The sequence below is a fragment of the Puntigrus tetrazona genome, chromosome 11 (genome assembly GCF_018831695.1).
Source record: "Puntigrus tetrazona isolate hp1 chromosome 11, ASM1883169v1, whole genome shotgun sequence".
Classification (NCBI taxonomy): domain Eukaryota; kingdom Metazoa; phylum Chordata; class Actinopteri; order Cypriniformes; family Cyprinidae; genus Puntigrus; species Puntigrus tetrazona.
In genome coordinates, this window is record NC_056709.1 from 4,645,122 (window position 1) to 4,663,858 (window position 18,737).

General features: G+C 35.8%; 1 protein-coding gene across 3 annotated transcripts in view; it reads left to right on the forward strand.

The window, feature by feature from the left end:
* Window positions 1-2,183: 2,183 nt before the first annotated feature.
* LOC122354128 (band 4.1-like protein 1) overlaps window positions 2,184-18,737 on the forward strand; it is a 150,167-nt gene continuing 133,613 nt past the window's right edge. For all 3 annotated transcript variants that reach the window (XM_043252168.1, XM_043252174.1, XM_043252175.1), the window contains exon 1: window positions 2,184-2,328. The gene's annotated coding sequence lies outside the window, so the exon portion shown is untranslated. The remainder of the gene's footprint in view (window positions 2,329-18,737) is intronic.

An 18,737-nucleotide genomic window follows, 5' to 3' on the forward strand; every position in this document is an offset into this window, starting at 1 on the left:
AATGCATGTTTTTTTATTGTTTAAACAAGGACAATGATATCATTTTCAAATAACTTTTTTCAAGCGTTAGCATTTTCAGGAGCACCAAAACACTATTATCGCGTTAATGCATTTGTATAGCCTTTTTATGGCAACACTCTCTATACCAGAGTGTTCTTAATAGAATTTCTAGCTAGGAATTATCTCAGAGCTATGGACGCTGCACCCATAACTGCCACAGATTCCTTTAGGGCCTTTAACTACGTTTGATGTTGAACATGAGACAACATATAGTAGAATGTCATGTGCTGTTATTTATGTCTAGTACTAATATTTTAAACTGTATACCATTATATTTTGACATTAGATACAATTTAGAAAAAAATGTACAATTTTAAATAATAAATTACAGATTTTGGGAGAGCTTGTACATTGCTTTACATAATGAAGATTACATTTTTTTGTTGTTGTTGAGTCATGGCGCCATCTTGTGGTGGATTTGCTGGAACAATCTGAGCTAGGAGTTAGGACATTGTGAAAAAACCATATCCATGGTAAAAGCAAATTTTCTGTTGGGTGTATGTGTCTTTTTAAAGATTTTTAAATGTGTTTGTTATTTATATTAATCAAAGTCCTGTGAGGATTGTGATTTCATGTTTTGTTGTTTAAAGGCTTAAATAAATAATTTAAACAATTGTTGCTGTTTTATTGTTTAAAACCTGACAAAATACTGAAATGTTTTAAAAGGAGGAATGTGCTTGTGAAATCTTTTAAATAAATTCCACATCATTTTTTAATTTATCTAATGCAGTTACATTCAGACATTTCTTAGTTTGACTTAAATTAATACATACCACACAGACAAACTCAAAACTAAATATATTGAAAGGGTGACTAAAGCAGGTAAGATATTGTTGTGTTTGTGAAGATGCTAGCGAGTTGGCAAGGGGCAAAAGCCAGAGTTCAGGATGCACATTATCCTGTGCAGCTGTGACCAGGCAAACTACTGCTGGGTCATGCATGAGAGGTGACTCGTGACAGGGTGTGCCTCCTCATGCAAACAATCTTTGGAGAACACACACCCAAAACCCTTATTTGACCTTTAAGGTGGTTTATCATGAGCACATTTACAGCTTATGAAATTAAGATCCTCTTGAACATAGATATAGGAACAACTTTGTTTTCAAAACTTAACACTTCATTTTAAGGTGTCATAATACAAAGTCATTACCTTATTAAATACTAAGTAGTAGGCGTTGTACTTACATGAACCAAAATGTACCTTCCACGTAACTAAGTTATTAAGTTTTTAATTATGTAGATGTAACAGGCTGAGTCTGTTACAGCTATTTGTACACTTTAGTACAATCTTGACACTATTTTAAGTCGCTTATTTCGATTGTACTTAAATTTATAATTACATTTTATAAAGTCTGCAACACATATGTAAACACTTTTGGTTAGTTGTTGTGTAGTCTAAGACACTTGCAGTATTATATCGTGTAATATAATATGACATGTGACCCTAACAAGTACCCCACCACAAAATGGATTATTAATAATTATTATAATGAACCAAAATACATGCTCCATGATAAAGCCCTCTACTGGAAGGAAAATTGATCACCTATCCTGGTCTTCTTTGGGCATTTTGCATTGACAGCCATTATGAACTGAACTGATTGGTGCATTTAATTTGTCCAGCTTCAACACATCTTTTTATGGACTGCACAGCATTCACTGGTCTGTGCCAGACTTTCTCTTTGGGCTAGAGACAGAATGCTCTCCATTTACCCTCTTCTCAAGACACTTTTTTCTGTTTCAAAAAAAAAAAAGATCTAGATTTATATTTGTGTGGGTATTGCTGTTTTTTATTTGCATAGACATTTTGGGGAACAAGTGCTCAAGCGGAAAAAAAACACCCGTCCCATAATTATAAAATAAGATTGCATATCGTTGAACACCTTTTAATATTAATGTTAGCTAACTGTGCTAAGAAGTGCATTTGGTTTCAACTAATAGTGCTCATAAAAGTATTGACACAAATGACAAAAAAAGCCCCCCAAAAACCCAAACCAAAATTAAAAGCGTCGACCCTAAAAAGTCATTCAGTAATTAAAATTATTTCCCCAGGGTTTTACATACTCAACACTTCTCATACTCTCTTATACCCTCTTAGTGACGTCCCTCCCTTTAACCGTGCTCAGTTGCTCTCACTGTAGCATTGGGTTGGTGCCTTACCGAGAAACAGTCGACGGGATCTGGGCGGGACTGAATCGCCTCTACTGCTTGTACTTCATTTACTCTGAAATCTCCATGATCCACCTGGACGACCGCTTGATACCTCAGGTGAGTGACAGGCTGCGTGTCAACATGTTGTAGTTTAACGTACAATTAATCGAAACACCGGTGCATTTGTAAATTATTATTAGTACTGTTTTGCAGAGGCGAAAGAACATTTATGAGAAAGATTATGTCATGCGCAACACTGCTGTATAGGCTACTACGGTACAAATCCTGGATTCAGCTTTAGTGCGCGAACGCATTACAAAAATAAGAAAGAAAATCATGCATGTGTAAAACCAATAGGCTACAACCTTTTGATCAATAGCCATTATAGCTGATTGCGTCGTAAATGTAATCTATGTAAGTGAGAGAAAACCTAGAAAAGGACAATTGATACTGAAGCAATAGCTGTGCATATTCAATGACAATCACGTCATGAAAGTACGCAGACACTGTCAGGGCATCTACTTACTGATGCATGGAAGAGATCGCAGTTATGTCATGTTTTCATATGCTGTAGATTGATTGTACTATTAAATCGACAATTATAGATCAAATTCAGAAGCGTATCGGCTTCTTATATGATTTGTTTGAATGAATGTCTTATGTAAGAAACCTGGTATTTGGCATTATGTACAGTAGTATTTGTGTGTGGTATTCTAAGAACGTTTAATCTTTAAGGCATAATACGCATTCTTTTCTATTTTATTTATTTATTTATTTATTTGTGTGTGTGTGTGTGTGTGTGTGTGTGTGTGTGTGTGTGTGTGTGTGTGTGTGTGCATAATTTAGGAATTCTGGTGCATTTGTAGTTTTGCATGAAATCTATTTAGTGCAGTCAGCATTCTCTAAAGGTTGTGCGACATTCACACGGAAGAGAAAAACACTTCAAACGATTTAAAACATCAGTTCAGTGACTTGCCACATCATGGCAGCGTTAAGAACAGTAAGACGTATTGGTTCTTTTCAAGGTGGATATGGATTTAGTAATCACTTGCAGTCATATAGCTCTTTTACTTTTGGTAGGTGTTGCTGCAGCAGATCATCTGCATATTTATTTGCCATATTTTATGCTGCATGCAATTTACATAAGTAACTCTGTTAATTTCGTAACAGCTTAGATTAATTGTCATCTGCTGCAATCATCAATTACTGCAGTCAGTTCAACAAATGTGTAGACGGCACTCTTGGATAAGCATGTTTGCATGAAGCTAGACATTTTGGGCTTCACAAGTGGTAAACATTTCTTGTAACCCCTGCTTGTGTTGACATTTATGTCAAGCACACTATGTGCAAGCTGTGGATGATTCATTTAAAAGAACAGACCAATAAAATTTTGGGATTTTTAAGACAAAACGTTGTAGTCTGTCAGTCATATAATAGGGAACTTTCTCTATGAGATTAAAAAAAACCCCAGAGAACTCAAAATTAAACCATACCCCATCATAACGATACATTTATGGCCTAAGACATGAACCAAAGGATTATGTGAGAAAACAAACAGTGTTTATATTGTTTTTATCTCTTGTACAACACAGTCAGTCAGGCAGGTGTGTGATAGGGCACTGTCATCAATGTCCTCATCGTTCAACATTGTCTGTTGATATATCAAAATTGTCTTTCATTAAAGAGAACTATCCTTTATGTAGAGTGCACTGGCCATTTCTAGTCAAGTCACCATTATTTACATAGCACTTTTACAAATTTACAATTTTAAAATTTACAAGATTGTGTAGCTTTACAGTAGTAAACAGGAAATGGTGTGTTGAAATTCTTGTTCCACCATCCTATTGCTTGTCACTGCTCATTTGCATAAAATTGAAATCACTCTTTGAAAAGCATGCAGGTTCTTATGCTATCTTTGAATTTATCAATTTGTCATCGGTCATCTCAGTTTGACTGTCAGACCAAATTAAGTTTTTATTTCACTTGTAAAATTTGTGTAGTTAAAAGTTTAGATGTTTGTGTTTTGTGGCCTTATGTGGCTGTGACTTCTAACACTTGTCTGTGCAATGTATCGAGCAGATTTACAAGCTCACAATGTTACAGAGATGCATGCACACATATTTGACTGTTTATGCCAACACTGCATGTGACATCTCCCTCCCAAACAGTTAAGAAAACACCCTGGGAATTGCAAGTTCAGTCAGGCGTTCCTACAGACCTCTGCCACAAGTCTGAAAAACAAGTTCAGCTTGAAAGTATTTGAGCTACTGAAATGTATTGTTCTTGTGAGAGTTAATAAATGTTGGTTTATTTAGGTTTTACAAAACGCACAAATGTGAATGAATGAATGAATGAATGAAGATATGTTTTAAGAGGTCCCTAGTTTAATGTAACAGCAAAAATTTCTATCATACCAAGGATGCCGACACTAATTACTCCTGCAGTTGTTGCAACATGACAATGACTGTTGTTTTTCTTCTCACAATGGGGCCTGTTGGGACTCTGTTTATTGCCAAACATTTACAAAATATGTTAGCTGTAGAAGTGATTATTATTGTTATTATTATTATTATTATTATTATTATTATTATTATTATTATTATTTTTATAAGCAAGGCTTGACATTACATTTTTCTATCCAGCCACTGTGGCTAGTGTTTTTCAAATTTGTTAGCCAGCATTTTTACTGGCTACAATTTTCTTGTAGGAAAATTACATTTTATATGACTTACTACTGCACACAAATATTTCAGTGTCATTTTACCTATTAAAAGGGCATGTCCGCCTTATCATTTTAAATGCATGCAATCTTTTATAATAAATTCTTGCATTTTATTAATACTTTCACTTAATATAAGAAGATAATATAGGGCTGTTACCAATCATATGGAATCATGATCTAAAACGCCAAAAGGTGGCAGCATCTTCAATGACACAATTAGGAGTCGTTGAAGCTTTCAAACGATTCATTCAGACAACTGATTCATTGAAATATGAAGCAAGTGCCTGTCCTTATGAATGGACCACTGAATCATTGACTCAAATGATTCAGAATTCAAAAACGCTAATCATTCATTAACAAAACACAGCTACTTTGATCTTTGTTTGTAACTATTTTTGTTAACCAAATGAAGCAAAAGCAATGAACAGTATACCTTTTCAATAAATTCTAATTCAAATACTGAAATAAAATGTATGTTGACTACTTTTAAATCTTGTCAAATTTGCAAACATGGTTTTCAAGAAACTTCCCTCCTGGTTGTGTCATGTTGTTTAATTAGGCTATATGTTATAAATATAAAAACAAATATACTTTTTTCCTCTGCGTGCAGTTTGTTTGTTTTGAATTCTCAAAAGTCTGGCTGTGTGAGCCTCATTGGCATTACCTTGTTGTTATTCAATATTAATTGCTGTTTACATGAACTGAATGTAATAAATTAGAATGTAATAAAATCATCAAAATTTCAGTGCAGTTAGATGTTTTAATCAAAATTAACATCTGGCATAGATAGAAAGTCTGATATCACAGATATTAAGTATATATTTTCACGGAAGGCTACTTTTAAAATGTATTTCATTACAGATTACAAAATACATGCTTTAAAAAGTATTTTGTAATGTATTTCAGTAGAATACTGAATTTTAGTAACTTTATCTAAATACTTTGGAATAGTTGTAATACATGTAAAGGACATATTAATTTTGATGTCTTGTTTTTATGTATATAATCACCTCTACTTAAATAGGTGGCATAAATACATTTAAAACAATTATAAATGTATAAATAATGTATAAGATTAATATTTAAAACATTTTGAACTTAGAAATAAAAACATATTAGAGGAAGTTATGTTTTCAAATATGGGGAATTAATTTGGCATGAGGCGTATTCAAACTAAAATCTTATCACTAGGCATGTGTCCCAAATAGGCATATGTTGTAACGTGCTGGTTTGTGGGTTTGATGTATACAGATGTATACATTATATATACATTATATTTATATATATTTTTATATATCCTTTTTATATTTTTATATTTATATATAGATATAAATCAGTGTCAAAAGGCCCATAAAGCATCAGTATAGAAGAAAATGACCATCAAGATTTCTACTGTTACAGGTATTAACCCTGTACATGAACAAAAAAAACCAAATACAGAGAACATCAGTGAAATGCTAAATCTTTCAAATGGTAAGGCAATCAATGTATCCTGGGAAGCACATTCTAATTCGATGCTGGAGTATCTGGTGCATCAGAAACATCTGTTGACAATTCAGTTTCAGGTGTGCCCACTGTTGGAAGCAACAGTGCAATGTTAAAGCCCAGCACATTATCCATAGGGCAAGACGGTTGTAGCTTTCCAGACAGTTAAAATTGGGGTTGAGGTTGCAACTGTTGCATTTTTGCTTTCGCATGAAGTCTGGATACATCCCTAGCTTCAAAATTAGCAGGGGTAGAACTACCAAATGGGCATATTGGTTGCAGAAACTTATATGGACCCACCCAATGTTGATGCAGTCACCGCCAAGTCATCAGTGTTGTACGGAGTGTATTTCAAATGATGGTCATAGTTCAGACATTGTTAGTCCGGAGCCTTGTCCTGGAAAGCAGTTGTAGAGCATTAAGCACAGACCAGTCTTTTACACAAACTGTCGCTGAACTGGAGACATGTCCTGGAGTAATTAATCTAGGGAATGTGGGCTTCCCGGCCATGAGCCAGGAAGAAGGGTGTCAATCCTGTGATAGTGTGCTTAGTAGTGTTAAAAGGTAATGCAACCTGCGGGAGTTGCTCATCCCACTCTGTCAAGTTGAAAAAAGACTCAGAGAGTTCATCTTTTAGATGTGTGATTAAATCTCTCAACAATTCTCAGCTTTTTGATTGCCAACAAGTTACAAAGGTGTTTAATCATATCAGATTCTGTTCTGATTTGAGTGTAGAGCCTCAGGAACACCATGTTGTGGGATTTAGTGAAAGATGCAACCTGCCAATGTCAGTCAATAGAGACTGACAAACTTGGTCAAGTCAAAAAAGGTTCATTTGCTTCAGCTGACCAAGAAAACTAAAACTTCACATAAGTGCTGTAGGTGTTGCAGAAAATTGGCACTGTAGACAATAATATAATCTAAATTTGTACCCAGTGCAGGCACAAGTTCCATTAAGTGCTTGAAACTGGACAGTGCATTGGAGATGCCCACTGGCATCATACAGAATTGATAAAGCCCAGTACTAGTAGAGACAGCAGTCTTTTCTTTGTCTTTTGGGTTAAGAGGTATTTGCCAGTAACCAGCAGTCATATAAATAGTGCTAAACACTCAGAATGCCTACAGAATGCCTGTCAAGGGTATCATCCACCCGAGGAAAGGGGTGTGAGTCTTTCATTGTAACATCACTGAGTTGTCTGTAATTGACTTAGAACCATTGTGTGCTATCCTTTTTTCGAATAAGCACAACTGGAGGCGACCATGGATTTTGAGACTCCTCAATGATGTTGTGATCAAAGAGCTTTGACATTTCTTGTTGCAGTACAGCCTGAGTAGCTAGCGATGTTCTATATTGGTGCAGTTTTATTGGAGCAGCATCATCAGTGATATATTTGTTCAAATTTGTTTTACCATGAAAATGAGAGCTGAAACTGTCAGCAAACTCAGCCAGCAGGCTCTTGAGCTGGGTCTGTTTTTTAAAATTTATCTGGGTATCCTGCAAATGCACTGCAGTCATTGGATGGACAGCTTCTGTAGAAGTGAGCTGAGACTAATGCATACTCATCATTGGTATTGCCAGTGAATGGCAAAAGCTGACCTAAAGGGCATCCATCATTAAGTGATTGTGATAGTGAAAGAGGCACTGAAGTATTATAAAATTGTCAACATGCACATGGTATATCATGCGTGGTAATGTTGTGCTCAATTAGTAAATCCCAGCCTATAAGAACAGGATGTGTAGCAGTGTGTACTACATGGAACACATAAGAAAATGAGACATTGCCAATATGTATAGAAGCTGTCACAGAGCCAGGTATGTCCAGTAGCTGTCCAGTAACTGATGATGCTAACACAAAAGACTTGCTGATAGACTGAGTAGACAAAGCTGGTATGAATCTATGGTAGTCATCCATAATGAGAGATAGGCCTGACTCTGAATCCACCAAAGCATTGAGTTCAATCCCGGCATAGGTGAATTAGAGCTACAATCAGTTGTGTCAGAGTGGAGTATTATATAAGATGAAGCTGGCATTTGGTCCCCAATGACAACTTCTACTCTTTTCCCGCTGTGGAAAATATGGGGCTTTCCCTACTGTGAGCCTGAGAGGAGTGTACATGTTGTGTGGTAGAGGTGTAATACGTTGGTGAACTATAGGAATGGGGGGTAGTGACTGAGAACTATCTCTGTGATAACTGGAAGGTCTCTACTGTTGACTGGGGGAGGGTGAGTGAGCATTGCGGGTTCCATGTTCATGGTCAAAACCAGGCCGGCGCTCCAGTGAAGGAGAGTGGCCAGACCTGGAGTTTCCATTATGATATCTATGGGGGTGTATTCATCAAACTGTGTGGTGTGAGGAGTGTGTGACTCACAGCTATGGGAAAAAAATGAGTAGCTACAATGTCTTTTGGCAGGAGAAGTCATCAGTTTGGGGTAGTTGGTCATGTTCAGTAGCCATGTTGGCATTGGGGAGAACAGCAGTCATCCAATGGGCGTTGTTGAATTCTCTGCGTATGTAGTGCAGCACAGCAGCAGTGTCGGCATTGATGATGATTGTCCATGGAAGACTAGTGATGGTGTGCTGTGATGTCATAGTCCACAGGTCCACAAGTCTGAGGTGGAGAGTGTGTGGAACATGTCACTCCAGCTGAAGACTGGAAATCTGCTGCCCAAAACAGTGGTCCAACTGATAGTCGGCTTTCACTTTCATCAAAGTGGTGATATCTACTTCATTCAAAATAAAAAAAAACAAACAAGTAAAACAAGCCAACCAGTGCTACCACCAGTGTAACTTGTGTTGTTTATATATGCAACTTCACAGATTTGTGGGTTCTTGGCTTTGTATCAAGGAGAACACCAACAGGGAGATCAGTGGATCTTAACACTTGATTTATTAAACATAAGAGGTTAACATCATGAGGTAGCCACATTTGATCACATAGTATGTATCATCGCTCTCTTTCTACGCCCTCACCACTGTGCACAGGCCACTCTCTTTTGCGAGCCCGGTTGTGACTCTCTGGACTAAATATTACTAAATATTACCTTATTTAAGCTATTAAATGAACTATGGAATGAAAATAAATTTACAGAACAGTCATTTTAACCTTATGTTTCACTCTATAGAATATAAATACCGATAGACTTTTTTATTTGAAATGTGGCAGTCATTGTACATTCCCAAAAGCGAAAAGGCAAATGGTAATGAAAATATAATTTGCAATTTCATTTGGAAATAATCCTGAAAAACCTTCCATATGCTTGATTTCAGATTTTTTCTGATTGATTTCTTGCAATTTAGTGAATCGTAACAGGCTACAGTTTAAACAGGCTACAGTTTAAACAGGCTGCATAATCACTTTGGTAATCTAAAATACTTTTTGGATGTAACTGTAATTTTATTAGCACCCATTTAATATGTAACTTTAACAAAATACATTAACTCATATATTGTATTTTAAATATGTAATGACATTACATGTATTTTATTACTCTCCAGACCTGTATATTTTGTCTGTGCCTTATGGTTAATTGATGTTGGTAATGGTAATGTATTACTGTAACTTCATTTTAAAATTCATCTAAAATTCCTGATTTATATAAATATGAGCTCTTATTGTTAACAGTTGTTGGAAACTTTTTAGCTTCTTTTTGAGAAGAGACCAGGAGATTCTTGGTAAAGCAGGAGTTCGTTTTTATTTTGTTGCTGTAGTCATCTGCAAGAAGTCTTCAAGAAATCTTTAAGAAAATCGTCAAGCAATCTCCAAGAAAATCTTCAAGAAATCTCCAAGCAAAAAATCTAACTGAAACATGCTAGGTTGAAGTTTATATGTTTCAGAAGGAGAAGTACACAGGGGTGGAGACCAGTAAAACAAAAGTATGCCAATGCAGATCAGGAACTTAGCCCAGAACAGGAACTTTCCCGATCCTTGATCTATTTAGCATCTTAGTATCATTCAAATGCATAGGTGTTATAGAGACTAAAACAAAAGGCACAGTTGTACCTCAGGATTAGCATTCACACTTGATCTACCAGATGTTCAAGAACTGAAAGACAAAAGATAACTGTCTCGGGGCTTGGGCTTCCTGCTCTTAGAATGTAAATCACAATACACATTCAGCATATACTGTTATATTGGAATCTGTGTTTAACCTTTTATAAATTTGTAATACAACACAGTATTGCTAAAGGGGTCATAGATATTACTAAAAAGAACATCATTTTGTGTAATTGGTGTAATGCGATATGTTTATGTGGTTTAAATAAAAAAAAAAAACACATTATTTTTCACATGTTGTGCTCTGATTGACCAGCAATCCAGTCAATGAAACACATCTCCGGCAACCAGCAGCAACACTACAGCTAGAATAATAGTTCCACATTTCTTCTTTGTGTAAACATTTTCGCAATAAAATGTCCATAAAACAAAATGTGAATTAAACGAGTCATTTTAAAGGGGGTGTGGACAAGTCATAAATTTTATAAAGAATATTTTTAGTCTTTGGAACTGTAACTTTACACTCTAACACTTTTAGACATATGACATAAAATTAAAAATTAAATATAAAGAAGATTTTAAACTTTCAACTAGTTAAAAAGGGTACCTTAGTGAAAAAAATCACCCATGTGAGTGTATATAAAGAGGAGCAGTGGGAATCTGAATGTGTGACTGAGCAGACATTTGCAACTCAAATGTGTTGGATGCCAAGCTCTTTGACTGTGAACACCTGAACACCTTCTGTTTAGTAGGTCACTTTTTAATGTTTTCCAAAGGTGTCTCTAAATGCACTTGTGCAGTAAATGTAGTGAATCTGTCATTATGTAGGCCTAGGTGAATCAAATGTCCTTTTACTATTAGTAATGTCCATACTTATTCAGATTTTTCTAGAGATCTGAGATGTCTTCTCAGATATTTTTGTGCTGTAGAAATTGGAACTTTAAACTGTGCAAGCTGTTGTGATATTACTATTTTTAGAGGACATTACATGCAAAATTTACTTTTAGAATATGTTTGATCTTAAATGCGTCTGTACACAATCACCCCTATAACCATATGTTAGAAATCCACCTAGTGTTTTTTTTTTAATCCCCACAAATCATAAGCACTTTCTTAGAACAAGCCTTTTACAGATTCTGGGCAAAGTTCACCTAAATGAGTTTATGTTTGCATGAATCATTTTCACCAGACTGCTTTGTAAATGAGGGTCAGTACAAAACTCACACGGTACATTGATGTCATGCACCAAATGGTCTCATAACACACCTTTTATCTTTTCTTCAATTTATAGTTAATCTTGAGTCACTTTTAATCTAATATTCCTAGTTAGAAATTTCTTTGCTAAATTAGATGCTACTTTTTTTAGTCTGAACAAGTTAAAGCTAGTTAAGGAAAATCAGAACCAGTATGCAGATTGAAGTTGACAGATTCCATAGAAAATTGAGTAGTGTATTATGGTCACAGAGTATGTTTTTAGCTTCAGACTTTGATTTCATTCAATCAATCAGTCACTTTTATTTATATAGCGCTTTTAACAGTACAGATTTTATCAAAGCACTGAACTGTATCAAATAGGAGAATAGAGTGATAGTAATGCATAATGATTTATTAAACACTATTTTTATTTTTTTTAATTAAATGCAGAGATGATATCTGTAATTAAATTGATGATAATCACTAGAAATTAACTGTCCCCAACTAAGCAAACCAGAGGTGACAGCGGCAAGGAACCGAAACCCCATCCGTGACAGAATGGAGAAAAAAAACCTTGGGAGAAACAATTCTCAGTTGGGAGTTAGTTCTCCTCTGGCCAGACACCCAGCACTTAATTTCCACTTCAGTTTTAAGCATGTTAGATTGTTGTGCAAAGGACTTTTAGTGTGTGTTGGTGCTGATCCACCATCTGAGAAACAGAATAGGAAAGAAACAGACTAATATTAGTGCTGATGCCATTCTTTTTATGATTTAACAAGTACATCATGGTTTCTGGGCAGTTTTCTCAGTTCTCAGTTCCGGCTGATCTAATTAATGCAGCCTAACAATCCTTTAACGGATTTGAATAATAGAAGTGTATAGTGTGTAAGCTAGGTTAAGGAGATGTGTCTTTAGTCTAGATTTAAACTGATACAGTGTGTCTGCTTCCCGAACAGTATTAGGAACATTGTTCAAGAGTTTGGGTGCTAAATATAAATAGGATTGCACTCAATTTTGATATTCTAGATATTATCAAATGGCCAGAGTTTTGAGAATGCAGCGAGATGTGCAGGACTATAGTGTGATAAGAGTTCACTCAAGTATTGAGGAGCTAAGCTGTTCAGGGATTTATAAGTAATTAAAAAACAATTCAAAAAGATTTTACAATCTGATAGGGAATGTTTGATAGGGAGCCATTGCAGTGTTGACAGATCTGTGTTAATATTATCATACTTCCTAGTTCTACTAAGGACTAGCTGCTGTGTTTTGGACCAGCTGAAGTTTGTCTATCAAACATACACACCCAATAAGGCTTTACAATAGTCTATCCTCAAGGTCATAAACACATCAATGAATTCTGCATTTAAATGATTAAAAGATTGCTATCAAACAGCACACCTAGGTTCCTAACTGATGAAGAAGAATACCAGAATACCAGAAACAGCCATTAAGTGTTAGACAGTGTCCTAGGTTATTACACGTGGGGTTTTATCTGTCAACTTCAATAATTAGCATCTCAGATAAATATGATTTGAACCATCCAATCAGAGATTTTTAGGTGGATTTTAGAACACAGTTTTCAGTTGTCATGTGTCTCCTAGCAACAAGGCTCATGTTTCTACAAGAGTTTGTTGTGATTGGAACTACTTTAAAGTAATGTATGATCCTCACTGATGTAGTGTATGATGCATAGTTTTGATGAGGTCAAACTTTTCTTTTCTCTTATGTTAAAAGCTTGTCTCAGCAGCTTTGTGAATAAGTTGAAGCAGAGAATGAGGCTATGAAAAGAAAGAAACTTAAGGGTTGCAGTGGAGCTCCTATCCTCATCTTATGTGAGGATATGCAAGAACAATAACAATATACACAATGACCTGAAAGGTATGTGTGTACTTAAAAAAAAGTTTTCCTGTGAATCAATAAGAAAAAAGCCCATTGTCTTTCCAAAAGGGAGATACCTTAGAGCAGTAAACTAGCTCTAAATCAGTTGGTTGCCAGGAAACCAGAGTCCTGTTCTGGCTTTTTGAGGTGTCGCCTCTGGCTTGCTTAGTTGGGGACACTTAATTTCTAGTGATTATTGTTGATTACATTACAAAGACTGTCTCTGCATTTAATAATAATGTTCAGTTTTTGATACAACCTACAAGAGCTATATAAACAAAAGTGTTAAAATGCGTTTATGGGGAAGGGTCCACAGACCCTCATTGTTACACTTTTAGTGACCATTGGTTGGGTGAAAGGGGCATTAAAAACAGTTTGTTTAATATAACAAATAGCTGTGTTTCAAAGGCTGCAAGACAATGCTTTATTACGTGCTACAGTTTAATATTTTAATATTTTAATATTTAATATTCATGCGAAACAACTCTAAAGAGATGGTCAGTTAGATGGATGAGGGATGTACATACACAGGTGTCTTAAACAGATGTCCAACCAGTGTCCAGTTGTGTTTTTATCACTGGCAATAAATCAAATTTGATAACACATAATACGCTCTATTTCTAACTTCATTTCACATTTTTGAGTATTGTTTCTGGATCTGGGATCATTTCAGTTGTATTGTTCTCTGATTTCATCAAAATATTTTAATTTAGCATGATGTAATTTTCATTTTGGGGTCAACTAACCCTTTAAATGGCAGAGCAATGGTCATTTTTGTTCCACACTGTTAAACCAAACCTTCTGTAAGCAGAGAAATCTGCCTGTTTACTCAGAAAAAAACACCTCTTCACTCAGTTCTGTAACATCACTCCCAGTCACACAAGCACAAGCATGTGAAAGCAGACACGTGTTCTCACACATGCTCTCCAGCATGCAAAAATGCCTTGTGGTGCTAAACATTCTCTGGAACACACATATCGCTGCAGTAAGCAAGTGCTCTTGGTGTTTTTTCACAGCATACTGTAATCTGGTGACAGCATATGTGACATCTCTCTTTTTTATGTGTGTTTAACTCAGCAAAAAATTGCTCATGGTTTATGCCTTTCACAATATCAAGATGATAATTCAATCTTTTAAAATTTCTCATATATTTTACTACTATTATCACATTGAATGAATGAATCACCACATAACCCACACTCCACATATGAATAAAAATATGTCTAAAACACAGCACAATAATCAGTCATTGATAAACGACAAAAGCAGCTTTAAACTAAAAAAAAGATAAATAAAACATGAAATAACATAAACTTCTTTAACATGAAATATTGATTCTTCTTATTAATGTATAATTTATAATTAAAATATTAAGCCAATAAATTAAGAATTGGGTGAAATATTTCTATGCAATGTAACATTTTTCCTCATCATTAACATGTTTGTTTGCAAATTGAGAAAGATTTTCATTTTAAACAATAAAAAAGTAATTATTTACATGAGTAAATGAAAAGTAAATAAGTTAAAGTACTTATCAAATAAGTCAACTATTGCAGCCATACTTCAGACACCTTTCTAATGATTCTGAAAGCACCAGAAGAAAAATACACAGCAAAACTCTATGGACATGACAAGCAAGGAACCCAAACTCTATCAGAGACAAAAATTGAATAAAAAAAAAACTTTGGAAGGAACCAAGCTCAGTTGGGGTGCCAATTTTCCTTTGGCCAAGCCAACATGGTGTGATTTAATTCCAGGCTGTATCACAAATTAGATTGTGGATTGATATCATTTCATTAATTCATTTGTGCTTAAAAGTTTAGTCTATAGTCTACAATTAAACTGAAAAAAATGTGCCTGCCTCTCTAACCAGGACTCATAAACATGCATGAATGAACTTTTCTGTTATAATTTAGATGCATTTTATTAATGCTAGATATATGTCTTTATAATGAAAGATTACCATCAAATATCACACTCAAAGTCCTAACTGTTGACGAAGACTTGACAGAGTAGCCATCAAGTGTTGAAGAGTATTGTAGGTTCCCTTTCAGTAGGTTCCCTTTCAGTTCCCTTTCACTCTTGACATCAAGTCAGATAGCCAACAAAATTGGAATCTGCCTTAGAGAGACCAATCCATTTCTAGTGTATCTAAATGAGCCAATGTGCAGTGCAGTGATTGACACTGTTCACAGCATGAGTATAAATAGGCAGCTTTTTGTTTCAGAGCTAATTGGTTGTGATCTCACCTTCTCCGTGTGATTCAAGCCTCTTTTTTGATGGTGTTATGACCCAGAGATGAAGGTGAATTCACCATTTCCTCTTGGGCAGAGAATCTTTTGTTTTGTTTTTCCCTCCACTGTCCTTGTGGTCAGTGGTAAATAAAATCTCAACAACAGGGCAGTTTTCTCTAGCAGAGTTCTCTATCAGGTTCTCAGAGGGGATGGTGAGTTGTGAACAGGCCAGCCCAGGATCATATTCACTCTTCTCTCTTGCCAGTTAGCAGCAGTGGGTGGATTGGGAGTGCAAACCAACATGTATCCTATGGTCTGCTTCACTTCAGATAAGACTGTAAATCCCCCTGTCTTGCGTGCAGAGATCACAGTCCTAATGGCGAAGGATGCAATAGAGCCGGTCCCTCCAGCTGATATGAGGACAGGGTTTTAAAGGGGGTTTTACTTCATAGTAACCAAGAAAGGTGTTGGGTTATGACCAATCTTGGATCTACACATTTTGAACCAGGCCCTGAACAAGCTTCCGTTCAAAATGCTCATGCAGAAATGCATCTTTGAATACATCCATCACTGAGATTGGTCTACTGCAATACTGCAATTGGTCTACTGCAATGAGATCAGGAGGCTCGAGATTGACACAGTACATTGTTTTTTAGCTGGATGTTGTGCTAACGATCACTAATCACATTTCTGAATTGATCCAAACTAATTTATTGAAATCAAAACGTGATTCCACACACTGAAGTGGGAGAAACTAGGTGGCAGAGAATTTGGCTTGGTCTTAAAGCCTTCCTGAAGTGGCTATAATCACAATTCAAACAGTGGGACTCATTCACTAATAATTGGGTACGCCTAATACAAAATGAGACCCAATGAGGTGCAAAAAGCGTATTGTAAGTGACCCATGTCACTTTTTAAATTATGCCTTGATGTATTTTTGTTTCGTTTCATTTATTACTTGCTTATTTAATGTGATATTTCTGTATTTGAGTTAAGGACTTTTATTTTGATAGATAAGCTTGTGATGTGACGTATAAGGTGCTTCGCATTTCCTAGATTCACAGGAATGTTTGTGCATGGTCGAGGAATGCAGAATGCAGTGTGGATTTTCCTCTTTTCACTTTGATATTGTGCTTCTCACTGAAAGGGTTATAAGGTAAATGTGTTGTGTGTGTTGCCTATAATCTCGTGGTCTACGATTGAAGTGCCCTTTTTATCGCACTAGTGATAACATCAGCTTATTGTTGTAATGTGTTAATGGTTGCTATGTGTTTGTTTTGTTTCTTTATAGCTCTTTCGGTGTTTTATCTAAATGTCAACGTATTAAACATTTTTTGGAAACATCAGTTGACGAGTATTGACCATCAATTCAGTGGGACATCTACAGTAAGAGCTTGGCCATTCGTGTGGATGATTGACGACAACTGCATTTAAGACTGGTGTCCATGTTGATGGGTCTTCTTAAAGCGAAAGCGTATGTGCAGCGAGTCAGTCCTGATGGTCATATGGTTCGCTAATCACGGACAAGGGAAGATTAATCTACGCATTATGGATTGAAAAGAACCGAATTCCTTTTAAGGTGACATTCATCCTTCAAACACAATCTTAATCAAGAGACATTTCTTCGTTTTTATTTAAAAAGGAGGAGTTTGAAACATTTTAAAGTCTTTAAAGAGACTCTGTTTTAAGAGCAACATATTTCTTAACATCCTAATACAGTTTTAAAACCCTTTTTTAATATTAATGTTGATGCTGTATGCTGTTTATATTGTCTGGGTTATATCAATTACACTGTAAGCGTCTTTAGTTATTTTTGTGTTTTGTTATTGTTTAAAATGATAGAGCCACATTGCTCATTTGACAATATTGAAAGTGAAGTTAATGGTTCCCAACATGTTGTTCAGACTCTTAACAAGGTATTTCAAAAACCAACTGAAACTGTAGCGAAGTGTCAAATTACAGATAGAACCGAGGGTGAAGAACACGATTTATATGAATGTAATACTGGAATTCAAGAAGTCTGTTTAGAATCTCAAGGCCCTCGACATTCAGTTCATTCACGGAATTCTACTGTAAAAATGGCTGCATTGCAAGAAGAGAATGCTCAGAAAAGGGAAAGAAAGTTAATTTCTGCATATGAAAAATGGAAAATTCTAGCACGTGCGGCCCGAAACCAACTTAAGTCTGATTTATCTGAGAGCGACATTGCATCCCTCAGTTAAAGTTTGGAAAATGAAAGGGAGACTGTTATGGAGATCTATAAGGAAGTTTGAGATACTGTTACTCCATCTACAGAATTAAGACGTCGTATTGATGCTTGTGAAGCAGTAACAGCAGATATAATGAAAATTGCCTATGAGAGAATTTCAGGCCTCGATGAGTTGGATCGACTGTCTCCAGAATCAGTTGTAAGTCTGTTGACCAACTAAGCCATCATACTGGATCCTCTCATGTAGCGTCAAAGCATGCTGAAGCAGCTGCAGAACTGGCAGTAAGGGAAGAGGTGTTCAAGATATTGATGGAGGAAAATAAACAGAAATTCTGGAATTACAGGCAAGAGTTTTAAAGGCAAAAGAAGGACCTAGATATACAAAGACGTGAACTTGAGCGACTACAGGCTGAAAAGGATCTGAGAGTAGCACAAGCTAGGTTCAAGGCCTATGATCAAATAGTGACGCAAGGAGTTGAAAATTCCTCAGAAAATAATGTCGCTAGAGAACAGCAGCATACTTCTCAGAGTTCTTCTAATCAATCTATTAATCAAATCTCTCCATCTCAAAATGAAGTTTCTTCTGGATGTATTTCAAGATAGCATAAATCTGAATAGACTACCGACTCAAGAACCCTTTGTATTTAATGGCGATCCCATCCAGTATGTTGAATGGAAGGCCTCTTTTGTGTCATCGATTGATAAAAAGAGTATATCTCCCGCTGATAAACTTTACTATCTAAAAAGGTATGTGGGTGGAGTAGCACGTAAAATTTTAGATGGCATGTTTTGTAGAAGCGATAATGAG